The sequence below is a fragment of the Macaca fascicularis genome, chromosome 17 (genome assembly GCF_037993035.2).
Source record: "Macaca fascicularis isolate 582-1 chromosome 17, T2T-MFA8v1.1".
NCBI classification, from domain to species: domain Eukaryota; kingdom Metazoa; phylum Chordata; class Mammalia; order Primates; family Cercopithecidae; genus Macaca; species Macaca fascicularis.
In genome coordinates this window covers 26,544,126-26,561,257 of record NC_088391.1, presented here as the reverse complement: position 1 = coordinate 26,561,257, position 17,132 = coordinate 26,544,126, and the positions used below count along the sequence as shown (strand labels likewise).

At 40.8% G+C, this 17,132-nt stretch overlaps 1 long non-coding RNA gene across 2 annotated transcripts in view; it reads left to right on the top strand.

Moving 5' to 3' along the window:
* Positions 1 to 17,132, top strand: part of LOC107127949 (uncharacterized) — a 311,927-nt gene that overhangs the window by 113,968 nt on the left and 180,827 nt on the right. Inside the window, exon 3 of one of the 2 annotated variants that reach the window (XR_010582417.2) lies at positions 922 to 1,019. This is a non-coding gene — a long non-coding RNA (uncharacterized lncRNA). Of the gene's footprint in view, positions 1 to 921; positions 2,979 to 17,132 lie in introns of those variants that run through there. The other variant, XR_001486404.4, reaches the window with a different exon arrangement.

The window sequence follows — 17,132 nt, the reverse complement described above, 5'->3', positions numbered from 1 at the left end:
TTGATCTTCCTGCAATTGTTATTCCCATTTCCAAAGCTGGACTCTTCTACCACCACCCATGTCAGCAATATAAATGCTCCCAGAAGCCTGCACACTCATACTGCTCACTTCCAAATGGAATTCTCATGAAAGTACATCTGATTGGTGGACCTGACTGAGGTCATCTGCCTGCACCATAGTTGAAAGAGAGGCTGGAGTGGTCAGTTTTCCTGAATTGATTATGCCAGTGACAGACAAAATTGATAACATGGGAAACTACGAAAATGTATGGAGGATGTTCATAATATATTGGGCAGTCACATATGGCAGGTGTCCATAAGCTGACTTAAAAAGCCAATGATAACATTCAACATCACATTGTAAAGCTCCATCCACAGTGCCTGGTATACTCGTGCTCCTAATACATCATATTTTTTTTTTTCTTTCATTCCATCTCTTATGGGAATTTTAAAGCTCGTACTGCGGAGTTTCAAGAATTCTGTCAAGGATTTGTCCTATGTGTCATAACTCACAGTGTGCCTTTGAATCTTTGCCTTAAAGTGAGAGACAGCTTAGTCTCTCCAAAATCTTCTGTGATGCTTTCTTTTGTTAAGGAGCTCATCAGCACAAAGTGTTAGAATGCACAGGACAGTGAGCTGTGTTCTGTTTCCTGGCCATAGGAAGATGATCTGCCCTAGAAAGAGGGGAAGGGGTTCTTTGTGCCCTGATTCACACCACCTCTGGGAAGCAATCCCACGTGCCTCTGCGACATGCTGATTCACGGTAATCTCAGTACTGTCTGCTTGTGGAGAGTGGGCCAGCTCCCTTCATCCTTTGGTGTCTGACAGGGTTGTCTTTTGTCCTGAGTCACTCACTTTGCCAGAACCCAGGAAATGGGCATGGGAACAGAGAGGTGAAAAAAATGTATTCTTTCTATTTCAGGGGCATATTTTACGAGGGGCACTAGCAGACTCGCTCACATTAGGATGGAGCCCTGGGGACCAGGACTTGGGTAGGATGTTTGCCAAGAGTCGACACTGGTAAGTCACTTCTGTCATCAACGTCAGAAATAGGAGACCGTGCCTGGAAAGTGGAGGGCCAGTTCAATGCAAAAGAAGGCTCAAAAGTAAGCAATGGTAGGAGAAATGTGAATCTTAAGGACAAGGGCTCCAAACAGCAATGGTGAAGACCAAAACATGTTGTATCATGTGCTGCCTAAGTGAACGGGACCTCTTGCAGAAAATACAACCTGCTGTTTGTAGAGTGGTCTGCAGTTCATCAAATAATTTCACATGTTTTATATATCAGCCCATGTGGTCTTAACCATAAACTCCCAAAGTGAACAAGGTAGCTGGTGTTATAATTTTACAGATGTCAAAAAGATGATGAGTGGAAGTAGAAGTTTAGTGGCTTTAATCAAAGTCACATGGCTACTCTGTGGAATCAGGGCTCAAACCAGATGCTCTTTCCTTATTTAGAACTCTGAGTTGTGACTAGCAGAGTCTATGAAACATTTCAATAAATATAGACAGAAATATGGGAAGACAAATGAGTTGTGGGAGGTTTACTAATTTGATTTCATATGGGCTTACATGGGGAGGTTTTAAATTTGATCTCATGGCTATTTTCTCTAAGTTTGTAATTGAGAATTCTAGAATTATGCAACTTGTGATGTGCAGTTGAAGCGAGGTTTGGATGTTCTGTCTTTGCTTTTGATCATTCTTGCCATTTCCATATCGTCTTCAACTATGAGGGCAGGTGCTTGTTAGTTGTGAGAAAAAAGTGACTTCTTTAAATTCTCAGAAGTTTGTTTGTCCTTGACAACTCAGCTGTTGAGCTGAAAACAATTGATGACAAGCTATAAAAGAGAGAAATCCTACCCTTGGTAGGCTGTTTTAAGGTTGCACACACACATAGAAAATTGACTCATAGAGGTCTGTAGTGGTCTTGGTGCTTGATATCTGGAGCTACTTCATGATAATACTTTCTGTGGCTTACACAAGGCTCCTGTCAGGGTAAGGCATGCTTCTGAAATGGCAGCAAGTTAACCTGATTTTTTGTTATGTATAAATGTACTGTATTATCTGTCTATATAAAACAATGTAGTTGCTCTCTGCCTGTCTACAACATCCAGGAGAAGAGCAAAAGTTGGACTTAATCATTTAGAGTATTTAGCTCCCGTCAGTTGGTAGGCTATTTGGTTGAGTTTTAATTCTTGTCCTAGCTTCTTCTTTGCATTGATGAGTGAAAAATGTGATATTTTCTCTAAGAACATTTTGGAAAGGGTAAAGCGCTGAAGAAATTCTGGTGATTGCTTTTCATACTAAAGGAACTCACAACTCAATTCACAAATAGACTTTAAGGTAGGAAAAAAAGATTCATTTCTATATAGGGGTTCTGTCTCTCTTACCACAAAAATGTTAATATAAGCCTGATTTTGTCACATCTACATGTGCTGTTGAATGTGGTTACAAACTGTGCTGACCCAATCACAAAATAGGTATGAACTCAAAAGATGTCTGAAGGGAGTAGACCGATTCTAGCAACCCCAGAACATTTAAATCTTAATTTTGTCCTCTGAACCTTCTTAAGTGTAATTTGCTATATTTTTGAATTGGAAATGAGGACTGCTTAAGATTTTATGCACTTCTAGCTGCCTAGCATTTATTCCAGGTGAAGGAGCTGGAGGTATTAGAGTTTTGGAAACTCGGTGGTGATGTTCAAAGGCCTCTCCCAGCCACGGTCTTCATACAAGAGCAAAACTGCATTCCTCTCACTGAATGCCCCCTTCTCTGCTTCAATAATTTAGTGTTCCCCAAGTCAACTACCTTCTATTACCAACGTTTGCATACAAGTTGCTCTTTAGGAGCATTAGCTGTTACTCCTTTGGCATTAGCTAGCAAGCCTTACAGAAATATAAGAAATATTACACAATGTGGCTTATCTAGCTCAAAATTAATTCTGACTCAAAAAAGTAGTCACATTCCTCCCCAAACCTATTCTGTTGTAATGACTTGTTGTTATTGGCCTACAATCCATGGATTTATGCAAGTGAATTATTTATCATCAAGTGTAAGCATCAGAATTCCCTGGCATTTTTTCCCCCAAAATACACCTGCTGAGACTCCACCACAAACTAACAACTCGGGATGTCCAGGATGAAATCTGAGCACATATGTTCTTCATCAGAGCTTTGTGTCATGGTCACATAAGGTCATCCCCTTGGGTCACCATGACACAAAGCTCTGACGAAGAGCTATTTCCCCAAACTTTCCTCACTTATAACCTAAACATAGAAAAAACAAAGCTTATGGATTGTTATCAATATATTCCTTTCTCAAACCTACTGTCCCTTTAAACTTTCTTTTATGGGGGTAACTTTCTCCTGCCCCCATGAAAGATTGATCAGTTTCCACCGGCTTTTCCACTTACTCTTAAGTGGTCTTTGGTTACTTTAAGTGACAAACACAGCTTTGGTTCATGGCAGCATGAATGGCCAAACAGAACTTACTGAGAAGTCTCTTCCCTTCTGCAGTTCCCCGTTCCTCTGGTTGTGAGTCTGCAGGTGGGGATGGTGGGATAGCCCTACGACTGTCTCTTCTCTACCTGCTCTCCCTTCTCCTCTGTGCTTGCCTTTCTTTAGGACTTCTCCAAGGTCCACACTTGGGCTGGGAATAAAGGTAAAGGGGCAAGACAGTTCCTTCCTGGCTGGGTGGTTTTCTGCTCACTAGTCTTGGCCTCTGATTCCACTGGTGAGGAAGGCCTGGCCAACCGTTCAGTTTGACTATCAATGGATGCTGCAGTTCCCCTAACCTGAGTGGACACTTCTCTACTTTGGGTAGTCTCTAATGCTCCACCCTCAGTCCTGCATGTTGAAGGTAAACTTACAGCCTCATTTTTTTTTTTTTTTTTAAAGAATTACCTTCCCCTCTACGTAGGCAGGACTCAAGACATCTTTGTATGGGACTCTTTCTACAAGACTCACTTCTGGTCCAGGAAAACACCACCTATCACTTGCTTTCATGATCAGGTGCAGGCACAGCAGACCCACCTGGCTTTGTTCTCCAGGCTTCCCCAGCCCCGAGATTTTCCAGGGCAAAGCAGTGTCGAAGCTATCTGAGGGTCTGTCGAAGCCCTCCTTACTAGGTTTGTGGTTAGAAGGAAGCACCATCCCTACCTGTGAAAGTGGGAGGGTGACTCACGACTTGGCGGCAGCTGTCTCCAAAGAAAATTTTCGCCAATCTCCTGTCCATTCTCTTTGAAGCTTTTTTTTTTTTTTTTTTTTTTTTTTTCCTCCTCCTATTTCTGATTAGGCTGAGCAACCACGAATCATGGAGCAGGTTCTTGGGGACATTTCTTCAGGCAATCTTCTTGTGGAGTGGGGGAATCAGTCTCAGATTCGCTTTAGTGTCCTGCTGTCTGTCACACTGGCACCTCAGTGCAAGCGATGCAGCGATGTCTCACTCAACCCTCTGGTTGCATATATGTACCATGAATTTTATGAGTTTACACACACCATACAACCACTGGCAGGGGAACATTAAGGAAGGGCCAATCTGCTCCCTTCCATGGAGGAAAGGGGATGACAAGACCTCCAACACTATAAGGTTCATTTTCTGTATTTACCAGATTTCTAGGTAACTCAAGTCAGGATACCATCCTTTATCCCATGCTGGCTAAGATCACGTATTCCTCTGCCCCATGCCCTGCTTCCTTGTAGTCCAGTTTAGGTAGCTCTAAATGAAGGAAGGAACTACCTAAGTGCTTAGAAGTACAATATACCATTCCTAGTATATTGTATATTGGGATGTCTGTGCGTGAAAGCTTCTTGAAGTTCATTCACCTTCCAAAGTTGTGCGAGACCTTGCTCTATGGCCTTAAAGCAGTAACTCCAAAACATAATAGCCCATTATCACAGCATTCTGTGTTGCTCAATATTAAATAACTGTGGGTTTAGCATGGGTCTAGCACGAATGAAGCCAAAGCCATTATATTATTAGTTTCTTTACCAGCATAAGACAGATACATGCATTCGTGGATTCCTTTTATGCCTCTGGCTTTCCTGCAAACACTTGCATGCACCAGAACCCTCACAACTTCCTATGACCGAACAACTATTTTCAGCACAGTCACTCTATATTTTCATAGTTAAGATACACTTTTCTCCCTCAAAATCTCTCCAAAGGCTATAGAACTCTGGTTCACACTTCGCAACTTACATTACTTTATAAAACCCTTAATTTCTCAGTCTAATGTATGAACATAAGGTTAATGGTGATTGTCTTCCTCCCCAGGGATTGTTTAAACTGTTTTTGGTTAAATTAGGCTCAGTCAAATTACTTTTCTACTATCTGCCTTAAGTGTAAGTTCAACATTTTTTGTGGACACAGAAAATAGCTTGCAGCTTCAAATTGGCACGTCTTCTGTTTATTATTTAGACTTCCTGGAGGAGAGTGTAATTCGTTGCTGCAAAGATGATGACAAGGTTTGGTGTTTCCTCCCCTAGTTTCAAAAGCTGTATTTTAGCCTTCTCACATTTTCTGAACACTTAGCAGCAAGGCATAACTGAAATAAAGCCATGGGCTCTGAAACTCTAAACCCTTTACAAACAACACACGTTATCTAGTTTAAAGCAGAAGGACAGTAGGACCTCTTATACAAAATAATCCCAATAAGCCACTGGATAGAAGTATTTGGGTGTTCTTGGAATAGTTTCTATTAAGAGGTATCACAGTTAATACGGCCGGGCCTATGGCTCACGCCTGAATCTCAACACTTCCGGAGGCCGAGACAGGCAGTTTACCTGAGGTTGGGAGTTTGAGACCACCCTGGCCAACATGGCAAAACCTCGTCTCTACTAAAAATCCAAAACTTAGCCGGATGTGGTGGCACACACCCATGGTTCCAGGTACTTGGGAGACTGAAGCAGGAGAATTGCTTGAACTGGGAAAGTGGATGTTGCAGTGAGTGGGGATCATGCCACTGCACTCCAGCCTCAGAGACAGAGCAAGACCCGGACCCAAACAAAAAACAAAACAAAAAAGGTATTATAGTTAATACAAGAAAATATTGCAATATTATTTGCAGACTAAATTAAAATTAAAGTGATATGGCTGAAATGACTCAATATTTTCAAGGAATGTGAGAAATGATTCAATGTATCATGCTTTTGCCATGTTAAATTTAGACCCAAATAATCCTGGTTTTGAAGATAGATTTCCTAAAGTTGAGATGCTTTTTGAGAGCATAGAAGGATTCTAATATTCCTCATATTCTGCCAAAATCAGTTTTGTCAATGGACTTAATTTTTTAGAAAGGAAAACTGACTAAAAAAAATCTATCTGGCTTAATTAGAAGGTTAGGGTTAACTAATGGGGTCCTGAATTGTGTAGATGAAAAGCTCTGCTACTTCATCTTACTTTGGCAGCTTAGATGCAGGCTCAGTCTGGGATGAAGAAATGTTGACTGTACATTCTCTGAAAGACATTGAAAAGCTCGGAAGCTCAAAGACAAATAAAAACTGTCTATTCCACTAGGGGATCTGAGTATATAACAAAGCTAGAATGTATCTTTTCTCACTGGATTTTTCTTTAAAGTTTGTACAATGGAACTTTCAACCGGTCTTAAATGAAAAAGCAAAACAAAACAGGATTGCTTATGAATTTAAATAATTCTGCTTTATTTCTTTAAATTGAAGACCAAGCAATTTTTTTTCTGTAACAGAAGAGTCACTTAATTCTGAAATGTAGAAAAGTTGCTAAAGCTGATATAGAAAGAGTCCTTAACCCATGCTCCCTGTAGCCCTTTTCTAAGTTAATCCTTTGCTTGTAGTGTTCTGCCTTGAGGCAGAAAAGCATTCTGAGATTGATTTGAAATGATTTAATTCTGCACCATCGGGCTGCCTCATGACTCAGGGAAACAGTTATCTTCATTTTTAGTTGTGGTGTCATAATACATTTAAGCCTCCGATATAGCTAAAGTACTTATGTGTGAAAAGACTGTATTTTTAATGAATACCTGAGAAAATGAAATTGGATATGTGGTAAAGTTGCATTTAAAATTCAGCTTAATTTAGTCTTTATGATTCACCACATTAGATAGTTTGGCTTTGTGGGCTTCTTTACCAATTAATATTTATTTTCACACAAATCAGCAATAAAAATATAAATATACAGCAACTCAGATTTTTAATTGCAACTTAGATTTTTTTTATTTGGCGTTTTTTAATGTTTCTTCACGAACCCACCCACACATGCAGAATTTTATTATAGCTGAGTATTTATTACCATTTATGTAATACTGTCACGTTAAAAATACCCATATCTTATCCTACTCTAACATTTTGAAGTGTAAATATAATCAAGTTATATTTGTTATCATTATCCTCTTTAAAAAATATTTTAAGTTACTAGAGTAGTTAGTAAATCACAGTTCTGCAAGCTTACTTTTAAGGTCAACACAGTAAACTTTTAGTTACTTTATTTATTTTAATTTAATAATGTCTAATCTTCCCTTTTCTGTTGCAAAAGTTGTGTTTATGTAGAATGCAAAATAAAACTCCAGGACCACTTTCCTGTAAGGCTGAAAGGCCCATCAGCAACTTCTTCTCCAGTGAGTGCTTTTAGCTAATGTTCTTTAAAAAAATAGTAATAATAAGATGCTTCCACTACTGGAGTCTTGATTAAGTAAAAGATGCTGCTATTGCGTTGCACCTTTCGGTTGCACCCCATCTTTCCTTTGCTCTCCTCATTGATAAGTGAACATTCTTCTTTTAGGGGAGATAGCAACTTAAGCCAGTGTGTGATCTTTCGGTACCATTACAAATAGCACTGGTATTAGCAATCCTCAAAACATACTGAAGTGACTTATTTTGAAGATGCAAGATACTAAATGCCTGTTTAGCAATAGTCTCATGAATTGTGTTTTTATGAGAGAATGACTTTGTTTATCTATGTCAATTGTGGTTCCTAATGTAGGTAGTATATTTAGATTTCTACAATTCTTTGGTTTTATTTGCATCTATATCAGAAAGTCAGATTGAGCAAATGTTTTGAATTCTAAAAGCTCTTATCAAAGCAGAAGCTTTTTTTAAAAAATTTATTTATTATTATTATACTTTAAGTTGTAGGGTACATGTGCATAACGTGCAGGTTTGTTACATATGTATACTTGTGCCTTGTTGGTGTGCTGCACCCATCAACTCGTCATTTACATCAGGTATAACTCCCAATGCAATCCCTCCCCCCTCCCCCCTCCCCATGATAGGCCCCGGTGTGTGATGTTCCCCTTCCTGAGTCCAAGTGATCTCATTGTTCAGTTCCCACCTATGAGTGAGAACATGCAGTGTTTGGTTTTCTGTTCTTGTGATAGTTTGCTAAGAATGATGGTTTCCAGCTGCATCCATGTCCCTACAAAGGACACAAACTCATCCTTTTTTATGGATGCATAGTATTCCATGGTGTATATGTGCCACATTTTCTTAATCCAGTCTGTCACTGATGGACATTTGGGTTGATTCCAAGTCTTTGCTATTGTGAATAGTGCTAAATAAACATACGTATGCATGTGTCTTTATAGCAGCATAATTTATAATCCTTTGGGTATATACCCAGTAATGGGATGGTTGGGTCATATGGTACATCTAGTTCTAGATCCTTGAGGAATCGCCATACTGTTTTCCATAATGGTTGAACTAGTTTACAATCCCACCAACAGTGTAAAAGCGTTCCTATTTCTCCACATCCTCTCCAGCACCTGTTGTTTCCTGACTTTTTAATGATCGCCATTCTAACTGGTGTGAGATGGTATCTCATTGTGGTTTTGATTTGCATTTCTCTGATGGCCAGTGATGATGAGCATTTTTTCATGTGTCTGTTGGCTGTATGAATGTCTTCTTTTGAGAAATGTCTGTTCATATCCTTTGCTCACTTTTTGATGGGGTTGTTTGTTCTGTTCTTGTAAATTTGTTTGAGTTCTTTGTAGGTTCTAGATATTAGCCCTTTGTCAGATGAGTAGATTGCAAAAATTTTCTCCCATTCTGTAGGTTGCCTGTTCACTCTGATGGTAGTTTCTTTTGCTGTGCAGAAGCTCTTTAGTTTAATGAGATCCCATTTGTCAATTTTGGCTTTTGCTGCCGTTGCTTTTGGTGTTTTAGACATGAAGTCTTTGCCCATGCCTATGTCCTGAATGGTACTAGCTAGGTTTTCCTCTAGGATTTTTATGGTATTAGGTCTAACATTTAAGTCTCTAATCCATCTTGAATTAATTTTCGTATAAGGAGTAAGGAAAGGATCCAGTTTCAGCTTTCTATTTATGGCTAGCCAATTTTCCCAGCACCATTTATTAAATAGGGAATCCTTTCCCCATTTCTTGTTTCTCTCAGGTTTGTCAAATATCAGATGGCTGTAGATGTGTGGTATTATTTCTGAGGACTCTGTTCTGTTCCATTGGTCTATATCTCTGTTTTGGTACCAGTATCATGCTGTTTTGGTTACTGTAGCCTTGTAATATAGTTTGAAGTCAGCGTGATGCCTCCAGCTTTGTTCTTTTGACTTAGGATTGTCTTGGAGATGCGGGCTCTTTTTTGGTTCCATATGAACTTTAAAGCAGTTTTTTCCAATTCTGTGAAGAAACTCGTTGGTAGCTTGATGGGGATGGCATTGAATCTATAAATTACCTTGGGCAGTATGGCCATTTTCACAATATTGATTCTTCGTATCCATGAGCATGGTATGTTCTTCCATTTGTTTGTGTTCTCTTTTATTTCACTGAGCAGTGGTTTGTAGTTCTCCTTGAAGAGGTCCTTTACATCCCTTGTAAGTTGGATTCCTAGGTATTTGATTCTCTTTGAAGCAATTGTGAATGGAAGTTCATTCATGATTTGGCTCTCTGTTTGTCTGTTACTGGTGTATAAGAATGCTTGTGATTTTTGCACATTAATTTTGTATCCTGAGACTTTGCTGAAGTTGCTTATCAGCTTAAGGAGATTTTGGGCTGAGACAATGGGGTTTTCTAAATATACAATCATGTCATCTGCAAACAGGGACAATTTGACTTCTTCTTTTCCTAACTGAATACCCTTGATTTCTTTCTCTTGCCTAATTGCCCTAGCCAGAACTTCCAACACTATGTTGAATAGGAGTGGTGAGAGAGGGCATCCCTGTCTTGTGCCAGTTTTCAAAGGGAATTTTTCCAGTGTTTGCCCATTCAGTATGATATTGGCTGTGGGTTTGTCATAAATAGCTTTTATTATTTTGAGGTACGTTCCATCAATACCGAATTTATTGAGCGTTTTTAGCATGAAGGGCTGTGGAATTTTGTCAAAAGCCTTTTCTGCATCTATTGAGATAATCATGTGGTTCTTGTCTTTGGTTCTGTTTATATGCTGGATTATGTTTATTGATTTGCGAATGTTGAACCAGCCTTGCATCCCAGGGATGAAGCCCACTTGATCATGGTGGATAAGCTTTTTGATGTGTTGCTGAATCCGGTTTGCCAGTATTTAATTGAGGATTTTTGCATCGATGTTCATCAGGGATATTGGTCTAAAATTCTCTTTTTTTGTTGTGTCTCTGCCAGGCTTTGGTATCAGGATGATGTTGGCCTCATAAAATGAGTTAGGGAGGATTCCCTCTTTTTCTATTGATTGGAATAGTTTCAGAAGGAATGGTACCAACTCCTCCTTGTACCTCTGGTAGATTTCGGCTGTGAATCCATCTGGTCCTGGACTTTTTTTGGTTGGTAGGCTATTAATTATTGCCTCAATTTCAGAGCCTGCTATTGGTCTATTCAGGGATTCAACTTCTTCCTGGTTTAGTCTTGGAAGAGTGTAAGTGTCCAGGAAATTATCCATTTCTTCTAGATTTTCCAGTTTATTTGCATAGAGGTGTTTATAGTATTCTCTGATGGTAGTTTGTATTTCTGTGGGGTCGGTGGTGATATCCCCTTTATCATTTTTAATTGCGTCGATTTGATTCTTCTCTCTTTTCTTCTTTATTAGTCTTGCTAGCGGTCTATCAATTTTGTTGATCTTTTCAAAAAACCAACTCCTGGATTCATTGATTTTTTGGAGGGTGTTTTGTGTCTCTATCTCCTTCAGTTCTGCTCTGATCTTAGTTATTTCTTGCCTTCTGCTAGCTTTCGAATGTGTTTGCTCTAGCTTCTCTAGTTCTTTTAATTGCGATGTTAGAGTGTCAATTTTAGATCTTTCCTGCTTTCTCTTGTGGGCATTTAGTGCTATAAATTTCCCTCTACACACTGCTTTAAATGTGTCCCAGAGATTCAGTATGTTGTATCTTTGTTCTCATTGGTTTCAAAGAACATCTTTATTTCTGCCTTCATTTCGTTATGTACCCAGTAGTCATTCAGGAGCAGGTTGTTCAGTTTCCATGTAGTTGAGCGGTTTTGATTGAGTTTCTTAGTCCTGAGTTCTAGTTTGATTGCACTGTGGTCTGAGAGACAGTTTGTTATAATTTCTGTTCTTGTACATTTGCTGAGGAGTGCTTTACTTCCAATTACGTGATCAATTTTGGAATAAGTACGATGTGGTGCTGAGAAGAATGTATATTCTGTTGATTTGGGGTGGAGAGTTCTATAGATGTCTATTAGGTCTGCTTGCTGCAGAGATGAGTTCAATTCCTGGATATCCTTGTTAACTTTCTGTCTCTTTGATCTGTCTAATGTTGACAGTGGAGTGTTGAAGTCTCCCATTATTAATGTTTGGGAGTCTAAGTCTCTTTGTAAGTCTCTAAGGACTTGCTTGATGAATCTGGGTGGTCCTGTATTGGGTGCATATATATTTAGGATAGTTAGCTCTTCCTGTTGAATTGATCCCTTTACCATTATGTAATGGCCTTCTTTGTCTCTTTTGATCTTTGATGGTTTAAAGTCTGTTTTGTCAGAGACTAGTATTGCAACCCCAGCTTTTTTTTGTTCTCCATTTGCTTGGTAAATCTTCCTCCATCCCTTTATTTTGAGCCTATGTGTGTCTCTGCGTGTGAGATGGGTCTCCTGAATACAGCAGACTGATGGGTCTTGACTCTTTATCCAGTTTGCCAGTCTGTGTCTTTTAATTGGAGCATTTAGTCCATTTACATTTAAGGTTAAGATTGTTATGTGTGAACTTGATCCTGCCATTATGATATTATCTGGTTATTTTGCTCGTTAGTTGATGCAGTTTCTTCCTAGCCTCGATGGTCTTTACATTTTGGCATGTTTTTGCAATGGCTGGTACCGGTTGTTCCTTTCCATGTTGAGTGCTTCCTTCAGAGTCTCTTGTAAGGCAGGCCTAGTGGTGACAAAATCTCTAAGCATTTGCTTATCTGTAAAGGATTTTATTTCTCCTTCACTTATGAAACTTAGTTTGGCTGGATATGAAATTCTGGGTTGAAAATTCTTTTCTTTAAGAATGTTGAATATTGGCCCCCACTCTCTTCTGGCTTGGAGAGTTTCTGCCGAGAGATCTGCTGTTAGTCTGATGGACTTCCCTTTGTGGGTAACCCGACCTTTCTCTCTGGCTGCCCTTAAGATTTTTTCCTTCATTTCCACTTTGGTGAATCTGGCAATTATGTGTCTTGGAGTTGCTCTTCTCGAGGAGTATCTTTGTGGAGTTCTCTGTATTTCCTGGATTTGATTGTTGGCCTGCCCTACTAGGTTGGAGAAGTTCTCCTGGATGATATCCTGAAGAGTGTTTTCCAACTTGGTTCCATTTTCCCCCTCACTTTCAGGCACCCCAATCAGACGTAGATTTGGTCTTTTTACATAATCCCATACTTCTTGCAGGCTTTGTTCATTTCTTTTTCTTCTTTTTTCTTTTGGTTTCTCTTCTCGCTTCATTTCATTCATTTGATCCTCAATCGCAGATACTCTTTCTTCCAGTTGATCGAGTCGGTTACTGAAGCTTGTGCATTTGTCACGTATTTCTCGTGTCATGGTTTTCATCTCTTTCATTTCGTTTAGGACCTTCTCTGCATTAATTACTCTAGCCATCAATTCTTCCACTTTTTTTTCAAGATTTTTAGTTTCTTTGCGCTGGGTACGTAATTCCTCCTTTAGCTCTGAGAAATTTGATGGACTGAAACCTTCTTCTCTCATCTCGTGAAAGTCATTCTCCGTCCAGCTTTGATCCCTGCTGGCGATGAGCTGCGCTCCTTTGCCGGGGGAGATGCACTCTTATTTTTTGAATTTCCAGCTTTTCTGCCCTGCTTTTTCCCCATCTTTGTGGTTTTATCTGCCTCTGGTCTTTGATGATGGTGATGTACTGATGGGGTTTTGGTGTAGGTGTCCTTCCTGTTTGATAGTTTTCCTTCTAACAGTCAGGACCCTCAGCTGTAGGTCTGTTGGAGATTGCTTGAGGTCCACTCCAGACCCTGTTTGCCTGGGTATCAGCAGCAGAGGCTGCAGAAGATAGAATATTTCTGAACAGCAAGTGTACCTGTCTGATTCTTGCTTTGGAAGCTTCCTCTTAGGGGTGTACTCCACCCTGTGAGGTGTGGGGTGTCAGACTGCCCCTAGTGGGGGATGTCTCCCAGTTAGGCTACTCAGGGGTCAGGGACCCACTTGAGCAGGGAGTCTGTCCCTTCTCAGATCTCAACCTCCCTGTTGGGAGATCCACTGCTCTCTTCAGAGCTGTCAGACAGAGTCGTTTGCGTCTGCAGAGGCTTCTGCTGTGTTTGTTATTGTTTACTGTGCCCTGTCCCCAGAGGTGGAGTCTACAGAGACAGGCAGGTTTCCTTGAGCTGCTGTGAGCTCCACCCAGTTCGAGCTTCCCAGCAGCTTTGTTTACCTACTTAAGCCTCAGCAATGGCGGGCGCCCCTCCCCCAGCCTCGCTGCTGCCTTGCCGGTAGATCACAGACTGCTGTGCTAGCAATGAGGGAGGCTCTGTGGGCGTGGGACCCTCCCGGCCAGGTGTGGGATATGATCTCCTGGTGTGCCTGTTTGCTTAAAGCGCTGTATTGGGGTGGGAGTTACCCGATTTTCCAGGTGTTGTGTGTCTCAGTTCCCCTGGCTAGGAAAAGGGATTCCCTTCCCCCTTGCGCTTCCCAGGTGAGGCGATGCCTCGCCCTGCTTCAGCTCTCGCTGGTCGGGCTGCAGCAGCTGACCAGCACCGATCGTCCGGCACTCCCCAGTGAGATGAACCCAGTACCTCAGTTGAAAATGCAGGAATCACCGGTCTTCTGTGTCGCTCGCGCTGGGAGTTGGAGACTGGAGCTGTTCCTATTCCAGCAGAAGCTTTTAAAGAAAGTTTACTCTTTGAATTATCTACCCGTAGAATTTGCCAATTGTCATGTCAGGCATTAAGGAACTAACTTTACTTTTTGACTGACACTATCCACCTTAAACAAAGTAAACCCAACTACTATCTTCCTATACCAGAATCTGCCATTGTCCCAATGCTACATGATCTTACCTTTGGTAGGTTGACTTTCCCTCCTTCTAGTACTTAGGTGGCCTTATTCTTAGTTTATTTTCCCTGCAAGAACTATGTCACAGGTTTCCTGTATGAGGCAGAAGTTTCTTCAATTTTCAGGGTTTTTTTTTTGTTGCTAGTGCTTCAGAATGCTTCGTTTTGATACTGAGAAACCATGTGCTTCCAGGTCCCTAAATGCTTATCTCAGTCCTCACTCTGAGTTCTTTTTCCTGGTCCCTTGTTTCTGAGCATTCTGAGCCTCAGCCCTTCTCACTCCCCACAGGAATCAGTTCTCAGACTTACCTAAGCTGGCCCAGGCCCCCTCTTGCCCTCTTCATGCATTCCGCAAGTAAAACTCAAGTGTGTGGCATGCTGGGGTCAAAATTGGAATATTTTTAAAAGTAAAGCTATCCATGTGGCCAAAAACCACTTATACCTCAGAAGCTACTGAAATACTATACACACACACACATGCACAAACGCACACACACTAAAATAAAAGTAAAGCTAATTGACTTGATGTTTGGGTGCAGATTGGAAGGGAAAGCCAAGAATGAAGAATCATTAACGGTATATCCCCCAGATGATAGATGTATAAACTAGATGAAAATTCATGCCACATGCTAAGATGGGAATGCTGTATTAGTCCGTTTTCAGACTGCTATAAATGCCCGAGACTGGGTAATTTATAAAGGAAAGAGGTTTAATTGACTCACAGTTCCACATGGCTAGGGAGGCCTCAGGAAACTTACAGTCATGGTAGAAGGGGAAGCAGTAATCTTCAGACTCATGAGAACTCACTATCATGAGAAGAGCATGGGGAAACTTCCCCCATGATCCAGTCACCTCTCACCAGGAATGTCCGTTGACACATGGGGATTATGGGGATTACAATTCTAGATGAGATTTGGATGGGGATGCAGAACCAAACCATATTAGACGCCCAGGAGAGGAAAGGGCTTGGAGAGAAAAATAAGAGTTTTATTTTGAACATGTTTGGTTGGGAATGCCTGCTAGATTTCTAAGCAGAACTATTAAGTGCAGAGTCAGATATATGGACAGAAGCTGTAAATTCAGGAGTAATCAGGTGATACGTGTGTTTAAATTCATGCATCTAGGTGCGATGAGCTGGTAGAGAAGAAAAGATGCACATAAATGGAGTTTCACTTTTTTTTTTTTTTTTTTGGAAACGGAGTCTCGCTCTGTTGCCCAGGCTGGAGTGCAGTGGCATGATCTCAGCTCACGCCATTCTCTTGCCTCAGCCTCCCGTGTAGCTGGGACTACAGGCGCCCGTCACCGCACCTGGCTAATATTTTGTATTTTTAGTAGAGATGGGGTTTCACTGTGTTAGCCAGGATGGTCTCGATCTCCTGACCTCATGATCCTCCCGCCTCGGCCTCCCAAAGTGCTGGGATTACAGGCGTGAGTCACCTCGCCCGGCCGAGTTTCACATTTTTTTTTGCAGCTTAGCGCTGTGGGCAGTGTCAGTTACAGTGGCAAAGGCACAGAGAAGCTAAAATTCCAGTACATTGAGGAATGTGCTAGGAATTGGGGACAGGAAAGAAAGGCAAGATGAACTGACCTAGGGGGGAGGCTTTCTGGAAAGGGACTAGTAACTATGTATAGATTGAGTTAACTTGTGTCTGGTGTATGGTAGCCCTATGCTTAACTGTGGTGATTCCTGGAACACTAATATTGACATTCAGCTAAGATAAGGATGAAAAGTAGTTGTTAGTGATTTATAATGTGCTGATGAAAGTCCAAAACTCCACTGCATGCAACTGTGCTACCTTTTCTGCATTGTTTACTGAAAATGTACAGCATTATGGTTTGTCAGTGATTTAACTGTTTTAACAGGCAGCTTGATTTTGTTGCACCATCAATAAAATACGAAAGATCTCTCTGTAAATTTGTGCCTTGGCTTCCCCGGGACCAAAGTATCTTTGCAAATATCTCTGTGGTTCATAATTCAAAGATGAAGTGCAGCCCATGCTGTTTTGAGAGAGGACCCTAGAAACTCTACCTGGAAGCCTCAGACCGCTTTGATGTTTGTCTGCACTTTATTTTCTTGCTATACTGTGTCCTCACCTTTATTAAAGTTTTAGTAAAATAAACCCCATAAAGTTTTGTGAGTCCTTTCAACTCTGTAATTGTTGCAGTGACAAACCTCCTGAGTCAGACTTAACAGCAAGAGGTCCCAAGCAATGTCAATGATAGAAGTGAGTCAGGCTGCAGGGTTGCAGTCTGTTCGGCCTGTTCAGAGTGTAACCTCTGGCACCTCCTGAGAATATTGGGGAATGGCCTTGTTCTTTATGGGAATAGATGGACAAGAGTAAGACGATGCCATCTTTCTATGCCAGTATGTGGCATAACAATGTCATCTTTCTATGCCAGTATGTGGCATAGCCCCTGGCACATAGTAGACACTTAGAAAAGTGTTTTTGAAATAAGGGAATGAATAAAGAAATGAACAACTAAAGAGAAGTAGTCATACAGGCTGGTTTTCCTGGCCTACAACCCTAGAAGGTAATTCAAATCATAACAATGTCTGATTTCTCCAACAGGCCTAGCATAATCCTGCTTCAGGACCTATACACTTTTTTTCCAGGAAGACCTGTGCTGACCACCATATCCAAAACAGTGTTCCCATCCCATCACTCTATCTTTTATGCTGTTTCATTGCTCTCCACAGAAAATCTCACCCCTGATCTTATATTATTATAATATGTATATATCTATTTGTAT